This window comes from Chironomus tepperi, unplaced genomic scaffold (assembly GCF_022539635.2).
Source record: "Chironomus tepperi strain 1889 unplaced genomic scaffold, CSIRO-AGI_Ctep_v1 contig_37, whole genome shotgun sequence".
Taxonomy (NCBI): Eukaryota; Metazoa; Arthropoda; class Insecta; order Diptera; family Chironomidae; genus Chironomus; species Chironomus tepperi.
In genome coordinates this window covers 892,805-911,328 of record NW_027226159.1, presented here as the reverse complement: position 1 = coordinate 911,328, position 18,524 = coordinate 892,805, and the positions used below count along the sequence as shown (strand labels likewise).

Here is an 18,524-nt window from a genome sequence, read left to right as displayed (position 1 = left end):
TTTGTGTCCATACTCTGTCTATAGGATGCTATTAGATTATGTCAACTTGAGCGTCATGTTCAAATTTGAAGCAATTGAAGATATTTACATGATTTTGTCAATATTGTCAAGCTTTATCAGTTCCTAAATAAGCAGGATCCAGTCAAAAATCAGTGGAAAGTCATCAACATAGTGTATAGCTAGTATAACAGCAGCAGCATGCAGAAAACTCAAATAATTCAATTAAATGTTGCAAATTTAAAGCTATGCGCTCTTAATTCAATCTACACTTACATCCAGAGACTTAACATATTCAATCGACACCGAATAGTGTGATACAAACAAATGAAAATAGAGAATCCACACTTCCTTATGCATCATGGTCCCGTGAATTGCACACAGATGCTATTTTATAGCAAAAAACTAAAAGGAAGCTAAATGCGAATGATATGTGAGGACAATAAATTACAAATGGTTTTTACGCTCTCTACATTTCGAGTACGGTGCCTTGATAATTCTTTTCGTCCATTTTTCCAATCCACTTTATGGATTTAATGGCTGTTTCTTTACCACTTTTACTATTTGCTGAGACAATTCAACCATGAAAGTTATTTATTGATTAGTTTTTTTTTTTTATTCTGGATCTCGGCAACGATATTTGCATGCTGGAAATGGAAAGACATAAATTAAAGCTTGACATAGGAAATTTTAAAATTTTTCTTATCGGAATTAACAATCTTTTGCAACATTGTAGGACTGTAGATCCAATAAGAAAAATTTATTACATAATTGCTAAGGCAAACACTGTTAAGGCACCAAGCATAATCCACAAATCAATAAGCTCATAAATCATCCTCAATTATTTATACATTTTCACACTCACACCCTTAAAGCAATTTTATATATTTATTATTTGTGTTCATCAATAAGTCGTTAAGTGCAATCATCATGCTCATCCCATGAGTTTACCTACAGCTATATATACTTTCTCTTTATGTCTGGTTTTCTTTGGTTGTTAGCACGAACGGCTTTAAATGTAAAGGAAGTTGAAAAGTGTTTGATGCCTGAGGAGTTGTTTCGCTTATCATGTCTTGTCGGTGGTGGATTTGGATTGACGGTGGATATTGATTGATTAGGTTTGTAATGGATGTACTCTATGTAAATCCAGTTTAGGTAAGCGTTTTTGACCGTTATATTATTCAAATTATGTCTTTAAATAACGGTCAAAAAATATTTGAAACAGTAACGGTCATGAAATATTTGAAAGAATGACTATAGAATGTCTTTCAAATATTTTATGACCGTTATTCTTTCAAATATTATTTGACTGTTAATTTTCAAATATTCCATGACCGTTATTTATTCAAATAAATTTTGACCGTTAATTTTCAAATATTTTTTTGACCATTTCAAAAAATTTCAACCGTTATTTTTCAAATATTATTTGGCCGTTATTTTTCAAATAATTTTTGACCGTTAAATTTCAAATATTTTTGGACCGTTTTTTTTAAACATTTTTTGAATGTTATTTTTCAAATATGGTCATGGAACCGTTACGATTCAAATAAAATTCGATCGTTATTTTTCAATTTTGAATTTTAAAACAAATTTAATTATTTTTGCAATTCAACGAAGGTTTCATGACGAATTAATAGATATGAAATCACTTAATCCCTTTTAATCAGCAATAATGCGCTATTCTCGAATACATCACATCTATTGTACTCTATTCATCCATTATCTGGTCGTTCACATTCATACATTATCATACATCCTGTCCACCCCCTCTATTGTTGCAATTTGATAAGTTATTATTATTACTCACTCTACACAGCATGTAACAATATACAGAGAGAGACTACACACATTTAATGTAACATGATATCTCAGTTTTATTTTATTTTACTAGTCTTATCGTCCAGCAAAAAAAAAAAAGTAGACAACTATGGAAAAAGTTTGAATGAGACAATTAAGCTTTATGTTTGCATTTAAAAAACGGAAAAAGTTTTCCAATTTCAATAAAAAGTCCAATGAACAAAAAAAAATTCGTAAAGTTTTCTTTTTTTGGTGAAAGAATGAGGAAAAATGTTTGTGTCATAGACTGGCTGGGTATGCATACGTATGGTGAATTCCTTTAAGCTGAATTAATTGAGTAAATTTTCGTTTTTTGAGTTACGTAAATTTTTTACGTACGTAATCTGTGTTTCGTCAAATTTTTACGTACGTTATTTGAGTTACGTGACTTTTTACGTACGTTATTTGAGTTACGTAAATTAAATACGTGCGTTATTTGAATTACTTAAATTTTGTACGTAAATTATTTAGGTTACGTATAATTTTACGTACGTTATTTGAGTTAAGTAAACTTTTACGTACGTTATTTGATTTACTTAAATTCTTAAGGTGCGCAACTTTGATGCTTATTTAAATCTCATTAAAAATGCGCTTTATCCAAAAAAACCCTCCAAAATTTCCACACTCTTCAAACTTACTATCGTATCCCATCCTCAACCACAATCACAAAACATAAAACATTAGTAAGGGGACATTGATATCAACCACTATTAAGAATTTTGCCCAAACAATTGACATTGTCGATCTGTGTATATCAAAATAATCTAAGACAGAATCATAAAACAATTAAAATGCGAATATTTCTCTTTTATTGTTGTTTTTTTCTTATTTTTTGTCATTTGAAATAAATTGAGCATATAATCTAGATTTAATTATGTTTCAAGAAAAAAATTGCCGTTGAAGCAGGGGAAAGTGAAGAGGGGACGAAAAGAGTTCATTTTTAGATTTACTGGAAAATAGATAAATGTGATGAAAATCTGTTAATGATACGGACATTAATTTGGTTTGAATATTGTTTGTGATTTAAAGGACAGATTGGTTGATGAACGTTTTTGTGAATTTTCTAATGAATGGGGATAGTTTGGATATTATGTGACTCAAAATATAAGAAACTCAAATAATGTACGTAAAAAATCTACGTAACTCAAATAATTTACGTAAAAAATCTACGTAACTCAAATAACGTACGTAAAAATTACGTAACCTAAAATCTCGTACTTTAAAAATTACGTAACCTAAAATCTCGTACTTAAAAGTCCCAAAGCTGCATTCTAAATTTTGATAAATTCTAAAAAAATTTCAAATGCAGAAAAACTTTTGCTAATTTTTCATTTCCGTAGCCACATGACAGCAGGAGGAAGAAAAAAAAGTTTCTCTTAATTAGCTTCCTCTCTAAAGCCCCAACCACAATTAATCTACAAACTAATTCTACTCAGATATCCACACAAAATATAATTACCGCATTGTGAGTAGTCAATTAACACATAATACAATTATCATGCATGATTTAATTTTAATTAACTGCTGTAGATACAGGCAACATCGAAAAGAGAGAATAATTTAATTAAATATCTAGTATTGAGATGCTATGCATCATCATGCAGTTGGCTAGCGTCTGTTAAACATTATGTGCTGTTAATATACTTCTTTTTTGGAACAGACTTACAGACTTGATAATGGCTCGTTCAATTAAGAAGTCTAATATGTAGTTTGAAGGTCATGGATCAAGTTGATCTGTATGGCTAGGGATGAAAGTGAGTAAGTACATGCAGAATAAGGAAAGCTGCTTGTAATCCGAACAATACTGTCTGTCAATCTTTGAAAACAGCTGTCAGTAGGCCGCCAACTTGCCATTAGGGTACACTCACGTCATTATGAGGTTTGGTCATCAACATGGCAACGTAGCAGCTGCCTGGGAGTTCTGTTGTTCCGCACGGAAATGCTTTAATAAGAAAATTGTCAAAATTTCAATTTATGCTCATAAAAATCATTGGATTTTGAGACTTTGTCCAATATGTGCTTTGTGCTACGCTTCCTAACAGCTCCCGATAGCTCGGTAGGTAAGATCACTTGACATGTAATCAAGAGGGTCGTGGGTTCCAGTCTCAAACGGATAATGTTGTCGAGTAGTGCAGTTCTTCTCTAGAACCTTAGTTACAGTACAAAAACCAGTCCAGAAACCAAAAAATCCACAAATTGACAGACATCCAAAGATACTCAATCTTAATTCAGATGGAATAAACTTCATTTAGTAGCTGATTCTATATCCAATGATTTATATATAAAAAGATCGGAATCATTTAAATTTGAGGCATGAAGCATTCATCCTTCATGTCTTGGATATTCATCTGTTGTTTGTATCAAATTTAAATTAAATTAATGACTTAAATTATTTAAATGAATTGTAGACATTGAGACATCTAAGAATAATTTGTCGAGACATGCAATGGGATTGAAATTGAATGCATGAATAAACAGACGATAAGGATGCAGCTTTTGGGAATGGGGAATCATTTTAATTTTTGTGTGTTATTGGTTATAAGAAGTGTATAGTTTGGAGAATATTCAGGTATTGAATGATGGTCAAGATCAGGGTCAGAATTTGTAAATGACAGTAGTGATTTTAAGCAGCAATCCGTAGCCGCTAAGACACTACTGACTTACTTACTTAATGGAATCATCCTTCGACTTGGAGCCTAGGTTGCTACAAAAGGTCTTTCAAAAGGAAACCTCTTAGTTAGACAGTAAAACGTGTAGGTATCCTGATGACATCGTGACAGTCAACAGCTCATTTAGGTAGGATGCATCAATCTCCTTCCCCAGCCCTCCAGAAGATGTCTAGTTTCGCCCATGGTGACACCTGTTTTTGGCAAATTTGTGATCCATTGTGACCTATGAAAATGAGACTTGTCGCATCATGCTGATCGGGAATTGTATTTGGTAATGCTGATTGGCAAATGATAGCCAGTAACCCAGTAGCTGAGGCAGCTTTAGGAATCATCTAAGAACAGTCCAGATTTCATCAAATCTGGCGTATGAGTCACGTCGGTCTGTAAAAAAAAATAAACATTAGCTTTTCAGACCTTAAGGTCCATAGCTGCGCGTTTAAATGCATCGGTCAGTAGCACATCGATTTCCGTCCCTACTCTGTCTTAAGGACCTTATAGATTTATAAATGAATATTACTCTCAGTACATAACCATATTAATCCATAACATCAGTTCAAAACTTAAAATTGAGCACATAAACTCCTGATTGCCATAACTGAATAAAATTACTGCCAAATTCACTCAACAAATGTTTATGGACATCATAAAAAATCTCCAAAAAAAACTTACTGCTGTCAATTTTCTTATATGCTCGCTTCATTCATTCGGATATTTACTCTGTATCCTCATGCTTCTTATCAGATTTCACACCTCAATGAACTTTTTCATTTCCTTCTTATTTCATTCTTCCACTTTGTTGATATTTGTTCTGTTTTACGATATGGAATAGATATAATAAATGGAGTTATGTATGTAATATAATTGAAGAAAGAACATTTTATTATTGAAGAAGAATAAGGAGACGATAGTCAATAGCTATAAAAACGTGAAGAAAGCTTGAAATGGGATCATGACGACGCGCTGAATGTTTTTTATGAATAACATATTTTTGTCAATTGTTTTGATACTGAGTGCCGCAAGATGTTAGTAAGCGTGTCGATTTGTTGATTTTTTGTTGAAATTTTCACTAAATTTTATGCTCTTGGTGCCGGAATTCTGCAGTTACTTGCTTAAACAATGCTGCGATGTGTACCTTAGGTTTTTACAAAAGGCTTTCCATCTGACTCTATTGCTGACTTTATCTGCGCCGGAATTCTGTTCTTTAGGTAAATTTTTAAGGACATCAGTTCAGAAATTAAGATATTATACAACTCCTAAGACAGTGGTGGACAACCTGTGCCCAGTGGCATGCTAGTGTTTCGGAAAAAGTTTCAGGAATGTCAGCAACAAATATAAGGTTGGCCACCACTGTCCTAAGTTAATAATGGAGAGATCAAGTCGGATTCGGTTGATTTTATCACATTTTTGAACAAAATGATACTTATAATTCACTTGGAATGTCTGACTGGTTAGTTGACTGGGTGAGGCGTGAAATCTCAGCCTCCTGACATCGTTGAGAGCTCAGATTTGAAGCATTTAAATTCTTTAGGTTTTTCCTTTAGTTTGCTAGTTTCAAACTATTGCTAAATGCTTACTTTCTTGGCAAAGGCGCACATAGGCTAATTATTGTGTAGAGAGAACTGCTAACTTTCGAGAACAACCGACTCCAGGTATCAGAAGAGCTTCAGAATTGCAGCAAATTTCATTCCAAAAAAAGTCCAGCAATTATCATGAAATTAGTATTTATTACAGACAATGTCTAGATCACATATACTGACGCACACAGGATGCCTCAGTACTTAAGGTAAGAGTATCAGACTTTATGAATGGTAAGAGATCTCAAGGAAAACCAAAAAATTCCTGGATGTGTAGAAAAGGGGCTTAAATGCTCTCCAGTCAAGGTAGTAAATAAGCATAGACATTTTCTTTTCACTAGGAAAAAGGCGACCAGGTGCTCCAAAATCTACTTGGCGCAGAACAGTGATGAAAGAGTGTCAGCTCACCATACGGACAGGCAATTTGTACGAACTAGGTGACAGAGCCAGCAACAAAGTCAGATGGAAAGCCTTCTGTTGTAGTAAAGTAAGTAATTTCCGTTCAAAACCTGACCATCCTCAACTCGTCCTTAAATTCGATAAATGCGCAGTATATAAAAAATAAAAGTACCAGCACAAATTATAGCTTCATATGTTACAATGTTTACAACTCTCATATTCCTCCCCCAACCAATTATTTCCCTTCCTGTTGAAAGTCTCCGAAACATAGAAAGTGTTACAGAAGATAAAAGTCCGTTCATGCAGCACTCTCTATACTTTTTATATGCCATGAAAAACAGTAAAGGAACAACAAAAAAAAAATCAATTCAAAAAATTGATAAACAATTTTCGATAATAACAACAGCAAACAGACGGCAAACTAGCAAAACCCACTCGATTGTAAGGAACAAAAATTTTTATTTTATTAAAAGATTTATTGCTTCGATTGCATGCTTCATATATGCTATTTTAAATCCCTTTCATTTCTCTTCTTTCGTTCACTTCCCTTTTTATTAGCTACTCTTAAACTTTTGCACATCCCCTTCTACTCACTCCTTATTGCCATCATCATCAACATCAAATAAAATATTTTTTTCGATTGTGAGAAACGGAAAAAGTTTTTACTTTTTTTCTTAAGGAATGAACAAGAAAGGAAGAAGGACTGGGATGGCATCCAGAAAATTCATAATAAGGGATTGGCTGGAGGAAGTAGTAATGGCGCATTTAGTTCGTGATTAATCAAAAGTTTGAGTTTGAATGAGTATTTTGGGGATGAAAGCTATGGGCGTATTCAGAAGGAAGGAATGATGAGGATAGACAACTCCTGAGTCTTCGCTCCTGTCACCTGTCACCTGAGTCCTCCAATCTCCGGAAAGAAGTTGGGGAATGGCTATACCGAGTTGTATAGCTTAAATAGCGAGAAATCGCCCAAATTGAACTATATACTCTCTTGTTCAGATAATTAGAGCTGGAGATCGATCACTACAGTACTTCCGCTTCTAGAATTGGAAGCAGACATTGAATTAGGTTTAACAGTTGCGTAACAATAAGCCCGTGCGACACAATTTGGGCACAATATGATGAACCAAATTTTTGCGGTAAAAATGAGTTGAAATCAGCGACAACGATGTCGTGAGGAAAAATTCGTGTCTTTAATACAATTACATAGCGGTGCCTTTAAAAAACATTTTATGCTGTTCGGGAAGTTAGCGAATATTATTCTATTCCTTAGCCCGTATTCGATCATATTCTATGCATTCCATTTTCAGAATTTTCAGCTTCACAAAATTGATTCACATGGCTTCATATAACTTCACATAACCTCCAATGTTCAGCTTCACATAGCTTCACGTGGCATCACATTACACCTCCATTCCCCTGATACCCCTCATTTTTTGGCTTCGCATGGTTTCCGTTCTTGCATCAGCAAAGGAATTGGGTGTTTATAATATAGATTATTCATAGAGTTTCATACAATCCCGACTTAATCCCCTAAATTTGATCATTGACCTCAAAGTAACCATTCCAATATTGTCTTTTCCATAGACAAATGAGACCAGGGGTTGGCAACCTTTTGTTTTTCGTGGTATACTTGGTAGGTCAGAAATTGGCAAGCGGCAGCCGGCGAAAAAGCTAGTTTTGGGCGGGATCTGGTCGTGGATCACAGTTGAACTTAAAAGTAAGCAAGTACACTTGGTTGGTAATCCTCGACCGAAACCACTCACGGCATACGGTTCATTGAATTTCTAAACAATTTTGCATCACACAGGCTGTCCACAACTGATATAGACAAACCGACATTTACAAAAGTACAAAGGCACCATTCCTCCCAATGGGATAATTCGCTAAAAATTGTACTTTATATGTATGAATGTAAGTAATTGAATTTAACACACAGTTGGATTAGAGCAGCAACAACATGAGATGATAAAAAAAAGGAAAATGAAAAAGTTTTTCTTTCTTAAAATGGAAAACTTTCCCAATGAATTTGGAGTTAAATAGGAAAAAAAAGTTGCTCGTCTTTATGAGATTTTCATACGACAATTTTCATTTCTTTTCCCACCTCTTTTTTGTTGTCATGTTTATGAATATTTATCGTCTCATAAGATTTGTTGCTGGCTGTTGAAAACAAGTCTTATGAATTTTTTAAGAAAGTAATGGGGGATGGGAAGGTATAAGATTGTTGATTAAGGAAGGGAATTTTGGGGGCTGGAGGTATGACTTTTAATATGCTCATAGAAATTTATTACATTTATGGTCTCAGAGCCATCGTTTCAGCACTTGGAAGTGGAATTTTTAATTTTCGATGGGATGGGCCCAATTGGCTACTTTATGGCATCTTAGTGGTTACTTTCCTGTTGACTACCATAAATATTGATACTAGTATGCCATGTGGCAGCCATGGACATCTTGCGTCGATCGGGAAATACTCAACAATAGCTTTAATAGTGTCTTAAACATCTGAAAGAATTTTATGCATGCTAAGCACGGAATTCTTCATTTTGCACTTAGAAAAATGAATAAAACTCACCACATAAATGCTTAGATCTAAGCTTCTTAACTTATTTGAGTTTCCAGAAATTCATTGTACATTTTCCACATTTCTTAGTTCTTTGCTGGATCTTAGTTTCTTCAAATAATTGAAAAATATGTGAATTAAAAAATTAACCAAATACCTAATTTATATTTCCTTGATTTTCCTTTTATTTTAATCAAGTTTCTTAGTTATCTTACTCTTTTCCTCTATTCTTAAACCTTTCTGCCATAGTTGCTGTCTTTGTTTGTCTTGAGTTCCCAATATATTTAAAAATCACGCAAAAATGTGTTTGAAATCTTTTCTCGGATTAAAAAGTAAACCGACCATCATGAAGTTGACTTTAAGTTTTCAACCAAACTAATGACATGAAATTTGAATTTTAAGTGACAGTTTAACATTCTTAACTTCTTATTTCTTAAATCTTAGATGAAGATTTCTAAAAAGTGCAATACTCTAACAGACAATGTGCGTACTCACCTAAATTAGTGTGGCTATGAGTATACTAAACCAATAGAATTAAACATGCTCAATTTTATGAGGATACTCATGAATATCCTTCTTGTTGGGTCAGAATTAGACGTCCACTAACTTAGACATGCATATATCGAGCATTATAATCCAATAATCATTTCTAATTCATCAATGTTTCATTTTAAAATGAAAATAATCCCTACATAATCCTCATGACACATATCAATCACACACTATTCACAGCCATAAAAATCCTCAATTGATGATGAGCTACATTAACATCATAATGATAAATACACGCAACATTGACCGAAAATTTTCTCTTATTTATCTCATCCATTAAACATTTTGCAACTATAAATCAATGTGATGAATTTTTCCTAATTATCTTCACATCAGTCGGTATTGATTGATCCACCACAAAGCAATGGATGCATTGCGAGTATTAGTACAATGTGGAATGAAGGTTGGATAGTTTTCATTTTGGATGAATAATTTAAGGTAAATTGGGATTATATTTGTAGTTTGTTATGTGTGATAATTTGGTCATCGTTGTATGTGTAAGATTTAGTAGCAAATATGTTCTACTTACTTACTTACTTACTTCGCTGTTCGTAGAGATCAATTGTGATCCATGACCTCCCAGCAAATATGTATTGAGTGCAAGAATTGGATCAAGAGACTAAATACTTACTTACTTCGCTAGCAGTACAAACCAACTGTGATCCAAAGCCTAAGAGACTGCATAAAAAGGATAAATTGTAATTGAAAACTGATTCAACACAGGGAAGTCCAAGTATTTTGATGACGGAACTTACTCAGCTATTATGGATTCGAGACTACATTTCAATTATCGGAATAGCTATAGGTTTCTTTTGGTTAACCCCAGTCAGAGTGCTCAAAACAGGTACAATTTAGGTATGTAAGTTTTGGTAAAATCATATTCTTGAGACTGGATCAAGACATTTCTGCGGTTTCTCATTATCAATTCCGTCTCGATTTAAAGAATTTGTCGATCTGTTGTCCGAGCGGCATACTGCTGGAAATTGCAGTTTTTTGCCAAAAAATTTGACAATATCAGCCGTCACTAAGACAACTTTGAATCTTACAGCTGTTCATGGTTTTACCGCATGAATATTCCCTATGTAATTGATGAAATTATGTAACAATGTCAGACTAGACCTTCTTGCTTGAAATCTCAATAACAACTAAGTTCTTACCAAAGCCCAAAATTGTCTAGGATTTTGTTTAGAAAAGCCGGCTCAAGTCGACTTCGGGCTTTGGTTCTTACTGAAATTCAAATCTATCAAACCTCCTCTGACTCCATCTGACGGTTCAGTGGAGCCTTTAAAGCTTCATATCAAACCCTTCTTCATTAGTGTTGCTCGAATATCTTCCAACTAACCAAGAAACTTTACATTTATCCCCAAATCCTCATCAAATATCTAAGAAGATTTAAAATATTAAGCGACAAAACCCATTGAACAGAATGAGCCAAAAAGTCATGGGTTAAATATTATAGTGTTGGCATATAATGAGACTATTTTTAAAGCCGGATAATAGCATATTTCCATGATTTCAAATGCAGCAGCATCAGGAAAAAAAAGGAAAAAAAATTTGATGGTAAATGGAGAGGAAATTTTCTCATTTTCATGTCATTTGCCAATAATGTCATTGAGTAGGAGAGAGCAAAAAAAAAGCAAGGAATTCACATTTTGCAATGGAAATTTAATCTCATCAAATGTTAAAATGGAACATTTACATTCATAGTATGTAGGAGACGAGAATCTGCAATGGTGTTATAGTCGAAGGCATTAGTGTCAAGTCTAATTGCTAAAGTAATTTTCTCAATTATTTCTGTTTCTAAATCTCTTGCCTCCTTTTTTCTAGCTTTGATGCCTGCAGAGACTAATTTTTTATTTCTCTTTTTTCGGCATGCAGGAAGCATAAATGTTGAAAAGAGTATTCATTAGTATCATCACAAAATCAAATTTCTCATTGTATATGACTTTAATTAAATCAGTCTTGTGGATTATTTGACTTGCACATTTTACACATTTCGATGCAAAATTCATTCTGGTAAATTGATATAAATTGAGAAACTTTATCCTGGTCATGAAGATATGTTGGAGATATAAAATGGACAAAATTAATTTATTCTTTAAGTTTTTGAATAAATTTAAGTGATGTTGTTATGGGAATGTACGGAAGCTTCGACACCCTCCTACCCCTGCCATTGACCCTAAAATTCAAAACGGCTTCTAGTTCTACTCTTGAATCGAAACTTTTAAAGCTGTTTTATTACCCGAACAACAGAAATAACAAACAACATTACAAAAGTGCTGAAAATAAGAAACTGTCAGAAGTTATCTAAAGAAAGCTACAGCAACTCTAGATGAGGAAATGGACCCTTATGCGGCTTCGTCAAGAAAGTTAGTGAAGGAACTTTGGCTGAAAAATAAAAGCTCCGCAGCGGAGCCTTCCTCATTTCTGTTTTACTTAATGACTTACATACCTACTAACTTCCATAGATTCGACAGTTGTGCTTCGACAGTTTTCTTCACAGAGTTCCTAGATCCTAGCCCACGTGCTCTTTTGTCATCCAAAAAGTCAGATTTGGAAACCTTAATTAATGCAGCTCCCACAAGCCTTCTTATAACATGCCCAGACCATATAATTCTGTTTACTTCAATTCACATTTCAATATCAGCATCCCTGAAGAGCTGACATATTTCCACATTACTTCTGCACTTAAATTCCGAGCTCCTCAAATGAAGCAGGCATGACAACGGAACTTTAAAGGTTTCACTGAACCTCTTATTAATACCAAATGGAAGCCGCCTCTGATTGCCATTTGGTCTACAAAAGTGGTTTAGCCAAGATTTAGGAGTCTTTAAAGTTCCGTTGCAGAGCCTTTTTCATTTGTGTCACTCGAGAATAGGCGTCCTACACTTGCGTCTCTCGGGAATCCATTAATTCCTATGAAAAATTAAGTTCGAAATGAAATACATACATTTAATTTTTATAGTGCTATATGTGGTTAAATGATTGATGGTATTTTATGACCATACATTTCCGTCACTTTTTTTTTTTGCAGTAGCTAAGTGTTAATGGAACTTTTTTTTATATCAATGTCATAATATTATGGCACACCTGCTAATATGGAATGAGGAAATGTTTTTTATTCAGTTTGAGGGTTGGGCAAGCTTCATAAGGGGGAAAATGGATCTACATGGAGTCCATTGTCTATGTTTTAGCTACGGGAGTACTTTAGAGTGGAGATATTTAGGTCAAACTCCATTTTTTTAGGAAATAATTCTTCATTTTGATTGATGGTGGTAAGCCTTGGCCAAAATCGCAAACAGCATGCGGTTCATAACATTTTCCAATGTTTATGATATCAATTGTGATCCATGACCTCTTATATCAACTAAAACTAGCTCTATCGCTGGCTACATCTTGCCAATTCGTGATTCCAAGCACAACACTGTCTCGATCAACAGCTTTCTTTCACGAGTTCTTTGGATACCCAAGTTACCTTTTGTTATCCACAAATTATTCACTTTAAAACGTTCGGCAAAATGGCTAACAATGTAGCCTTCCTAAAGAGCTGATTCATCTCTACATTACTCAGGGACTTAAATAGGCCTCCTTCCATCTTAGAGACAAATGTGACTATAAGAACCCTCCACTCGAAAACGTCAATAATACATGCTCATTCGCAGCAGTCAAACTCAATGATTCTGATACATAAAACGCAATTGGATGAATTAGAGTCTTATAAATGGTCACTCAAGCAATTCTTGAGATTTTCCTTTACGATAGTAGATGATGGAAATTGCAATTAAATTTCAAGTTCATAACTAGTCTTACGGTCGACTATTCTCAGCCTGTTCTACTCGGGCATGTTTTCCAAAACTCCTCATCAAACTAAAACAAAAGTCGATTAAAGTACGTCAAAATTATTCATAAAAATACCGAGTTTCGGTATTCGAAAAATTCATCAAAAAAGTTTAATTAAATAGTTTTTCCATTCATCAACATAGCAAAAAAATCCCGGCATTTCAATAGGTAAATAACGCAAAATTATGCAAAATATATATTTTTCAGCATGAACATAAAATTTTAAAAAAAAGGCAAAGGCAAAAGAGCTGAGTGGAATTTTTCATCATTTTCATTATCATCAGCTCTTTTTCCATTCATTTAAATTTTGTTTGCATTAAATCTGATTTATGCACGAGAAAAATTTATATTTTGTTCCAACCGGATACAGTAGTATTCAATTTAAATGTTAATTCTGTGTAATTAATGGCAAACATTCCACAGAAAATTTATTTTATTTCCACTCGATTTTTATTCCTACATACTAGGTATTTATTATTATTATTTTTGAATTCATTCACTACTGCTGCCTCATTCCATGGCTTGTTTAAATAGATAACGCAGTGAGATTTGAAAAAATGCAGTTGTGGGCTGAAAAATTATTGCTGTGTTAATTTTATTTAATTACTTGGATGGAACATGAGAATTATCTTATTGCGGTTTATGGATACTAATATTCAGTGTTGGTAATACCAATACGAATAGTTCGGATTGTAGTTTTGAAGAATAGTCTTGTTCCCAAGATAGGTTTTGACTGCAAATACTCCACATTTTTGGCTATTTCGAATGACACAAATGAATGAAGCCTTATTTAGGCTTCATCACGTAACTTTTAATGACCCGTATAATTCTTTTATTAAAACCAAGTAAAATCCGTCTTTGTGTAACATCCGAGTCCGAATCATCTGAAAGGATCCATATGACTGCCTTATTTAGACGGAATACATTTGTTGTTAACAAATGAGGTCTTGTGGAGCTTTTAAAGCTTCGTGGCGAACCCTTCTTCATTTGTATCACTAGGGATGAAATGGATTTATAAAGTGCAACAGTGAAGTTATCAGTAAGTCCTTTTGATCTTTTAGTGAAATTTAAATTGCAATTTTCGATAATATTTGCATTTGTAGCTTTCGTTCAAGGCATTGACACTGAACTTCATCCGGATGAAATTTCTTTTGTTCGGATGAAACCCTAACAGACAAAGAGCATATTCCGAGAATGCTCATTAATGTGAGCATGCTATTTTATCAGGGAAAGTTTGTCTTTGTAACGGATGAAATAAATTTGAGTGTCAATGCCTTGCTTTTGTTTGAGGATTTGTTATTGTCTCTGTTTCCTTGTTACATAATGAAAAAAGACACTTTTCAGAACCCCCTTCCAGAAAAACTTTTATTTGCTAAATTCCTGGAAGGCAGATGGACGGCATTAAAAATGAACAAAAATCCGGCTTAAAGCCAACATTGCTCTGATATTAGGCATAGTTCGATGAAATCCGGCCTCAGGCCAGAGTCAAGTCGACTTGGGGATTTTTGGTCAATTCTTCATTGTGTGCATTCCGGGAATGTAACAAATATTCCAGATCCGTCTTTTTTTTGCAATAAATCTAAAATTTGAAGAAAATATCATAAAAATGAGATCAAATCGGCAATTGACTGTCATACTGGTATCCTGAACAAAAAAAGAGCGAATCTCTAAATTTCAAAAGAAAAACAAAAAAAGAAACTTTTCAAGACCAATCCCTGCCGCAGGATATAAAAAAAATTCAATTTGACTCACTTAAGTGCACAAAAATTAAGTTCCTCGCAACTACTTGCCAAACGATTTGATCACGTTCGAACAACTTTTTAATTTCATAATCTTCACAAAAATTAGCTATTAAGGATTATAAAGTATGTATATAAAAGCGATGTGTGAATAAACTTATTTTTTTTTATTGCTTAAACATGAAAAACTTTATCCTTTATATTTTTCATACCCAATATACATACAATAACTATTGTTAAGTATAAACTTTCTTTCCACATTTTTTTTATTCTTCCAGTTCTGCAGATTTAATTTCAAAACTTTGTCATCATAGCTGCACATACACATACTATGTAGTACATATCACATATATGAGATAGAGCATAAAGGAACAGTAGGAAGAAGCTTTCATAGTATTTTTTTTGATAAAAGAAAATGACAAAAAAAAAGAAACAAACACAAAAATGGTTTTGGATAGATACAAAGTTGTGTAAACACTTTGGTAAACATTCACATTAAAAAGTTTTTCCTTTTTTTCTTTCTTTATGCTGCACAGCAATGGAGCAATAAAAAGACAGTTTAGCAGTTTAATTTTCGATATGGGTTGTTGAATTGATAGCAAAAAATAAAAGACACAAAATAAGATGATGAGCTTGATTTAAGAAGATTGTGTGAGGTTTAAGTGGTTTTTGGAAGGAGAAGGAAATACCCGAGCGACACATGAGCAGCTTCATGTCAATCTTAAATTCATGAAATTAATCATAAATGTTGAGTTTCTTGTGGAAACCTTGCGGTACTTACTTACTAAGTTTGTTGTATGCTTTCCTGAATTCCTGGTCCCGGAAGAGCATAGTTTGCTGTCCGTTAAATATGTTGTTTCTCTCAAATGACGCATAATCCTGGCTTCCGTCTGCCAATTTCCAATACCAACCCGACTGGATAACTTGAAATAATGTCTAGTCAATAGCTAGATAAACAGTCGACTTGGGAACGTTCTACAAAATTTGTCATTAGTCGACTGAACATTAAGTAAAGTTGTCCAATGGGTCAAGTATAACGTTATCTCTATTAAGAATCACTGAGGATTAAAAGCCCTTATTTAACGGCGTTTCTGTAGTTCTTCTAATAAAATGTCCAGTACATCCATCAGAGCTTCGATCGGGATAATTGTTGAGAGCTATTTGATGATTAAATACAACTTTATTAGTTCTTCAAATGGACATTGATGAAGAAAATTCGTGAAATATTTCCGGAATCTGCCAATAAAACACTCGATCATCTTCAATTCACAATTCGTTAATATATTACGTCCAGATTCATATGAAATGAATTTCCGAGAAGACAAAAAGCTGTAACTTAAAACATGATACAAAAGGCAGTTTACTGGCGCCTCGTCAGTCACCGTGATGGGAACATTTCAATATGTGCCGACAGGACATGTCACTTGGCAAAAATCATGCTCATAAAAGTAGATTAAGCTGAGAACAAAGCTTTAGAACATGTAAATCAAGTATATTTATGATAAGCAACGCTTTTATCTAGTAAGCAACAATCTTTAGAGAATGCTATTTGCCTGTTAATGTTAATTATATGACAGAAATGATTGGCTTATTCACCATCTGACTATGCCTCTCATTTTCAAACAAAATTATCTAAAAACCTGTAAAATCACATTCTACCTTGACTAAACAAACTGCAAAACTACAATTAAAAAATTCATCACATTTACATACATACGATTTCATCTATCAACCTCAACCTAATCAAGTTGAAGCTCATTAAAAATAAAAAAAGTTTACATACTAAAACTTTAAATAATGTTGCAATTCATCGTCATTGCTAGAACATTTTTAATCCTTTTTCTATGTAGTTCCTTTCATTTGATATGCAGCATACAAACTGAGACTTCATACTTTAGACTGTTGATGTCAATTTATTTATTTATTCGCTGTTTGGGGGATGGTGTGGATGTTATGGGATGTTGAGAATAGTCAATTTAGATGCATTTGTTAGGTTGCTACCTGCTACATGCTCCCCCAGCCACCTTAGTGTTATGTAATTTCCGAACGTTCCCAAGCAGGCAGGATTACTCTTTGTACTTTAGCAAATTGATGGATTAACTGTTTTTGTGTCACGGCAAACCTTGATGGCAAGTCACCAGTGTGTCGCGGCATACAGGTTGTCCAGTATTTTCATGCCTAGTTTGATTGTTGGGCTGCCATCCTTCTGATAAGGTGTTTTGGATAGGCTTTTACTGTATCTTGTGAGAATACCACACAGGAATACCAACTTGACATTTGGTCAGCTTCAGAGTCAGACTTCAGCTTCCTCAATCCCCATATAATCCCCATATCCCCATAACACCGACATCATATCCAAACATCCCCCGAAAACTTTAAATTTAAAATACACGTCTAAATGTCTCTCAAGCATCTCACATGAGCAAAATAAGTGTATTACGAAAAACTAAATAAGATCATATGCACATAAAAGGAGGTTAGTTAAGCAGATGGAATAACAAAAAAAAATTCAATTTTACTAAGCAGTCGCTTTCTTCCTCAACATTATTTCTCGTCTCTAAAGAAGTGCAGAGCAATATCTGATTTACTGAAATACAAATATTTATTTGAGCAAAAAAGCACATATTTGCATTGATGAAAAGCATCTCATCTACTTCTTCTCGTATACATTTTCGCAAATTGCATCTTAAAAATTCAACATGCATTTTAAGGTTATGTGTGATTAAATTTTAGTGTTTTGACACTTTAGTCTGAAGACTTGGGTAATTTGGTATTGGTTAATGGGGAAGTTTTGGGATTTTTTGATTAGGGGGTATTAAGGAGGGGAGGAGAGAGGGTTTGGGGGTTAACCACTCCTTACACTTGCTTCCAATCCCTTTTTTTTGGGAAAAATCCCTAATTTTGTAGGGTTTTTGTCGAGGTTGTCCCAAAGCCCCCTAAGCGTTTGCGTTCCAACTTGGTCAACTCACCCAACCCCCTCAAACCTCCCCGATTTAGATTAAGGTCAATTCCTACTAATTCTTATTATAAGGAGTACCCGGATAGCACATGGTGTATAAATGTTGACAAATTGGCCTATCTAGCCTGCATAACTCTGGATTGAGACTCGATCATGTAGATTCCAGCTTAAGCTCTATTCAGCCTATGCCAATTATTAATCTCCAGCACCTTGATCCCATTGCCAACATGTCTAAACATGCGCTAAAGATCAACCCAGTCATAATTCTTCCTTAACTTGAATTAGATGCATAAACTACTCAACTACATTGCTCTTTTATATTGCTTTGTCATATGCGAGCATTGCTATGCAAATATTTAATGAATTTCAATCTATTATTCGCTTCTTCTCTTCCTCTTT

General features: G+C 33.9%; 1 long non-coding RNA gene across 1 annotated transcript; it reads right to left on the bottom strand.

The window, feature by feature from the left end:
* Positions 1-8,872: 8,872 nt before the first annotated feature.
* On the bottom strand, positions 8,873-9,348 carry LOC139098267 (uncharacterized). The gene is made up of 3 exons (XR_011545167.1): positions 9,251-9,348; positions 9,048-9,146; positions 8,873-8,977 (listed from the first exon to the last, which is right to left on the bottom strand). It is a non-coding gene; the product is annotated as an uncharacterized lncRNA (long non-coding RNA).
* Positions 9,349-18,524: the final 9,176 nt, after the last annotated feature.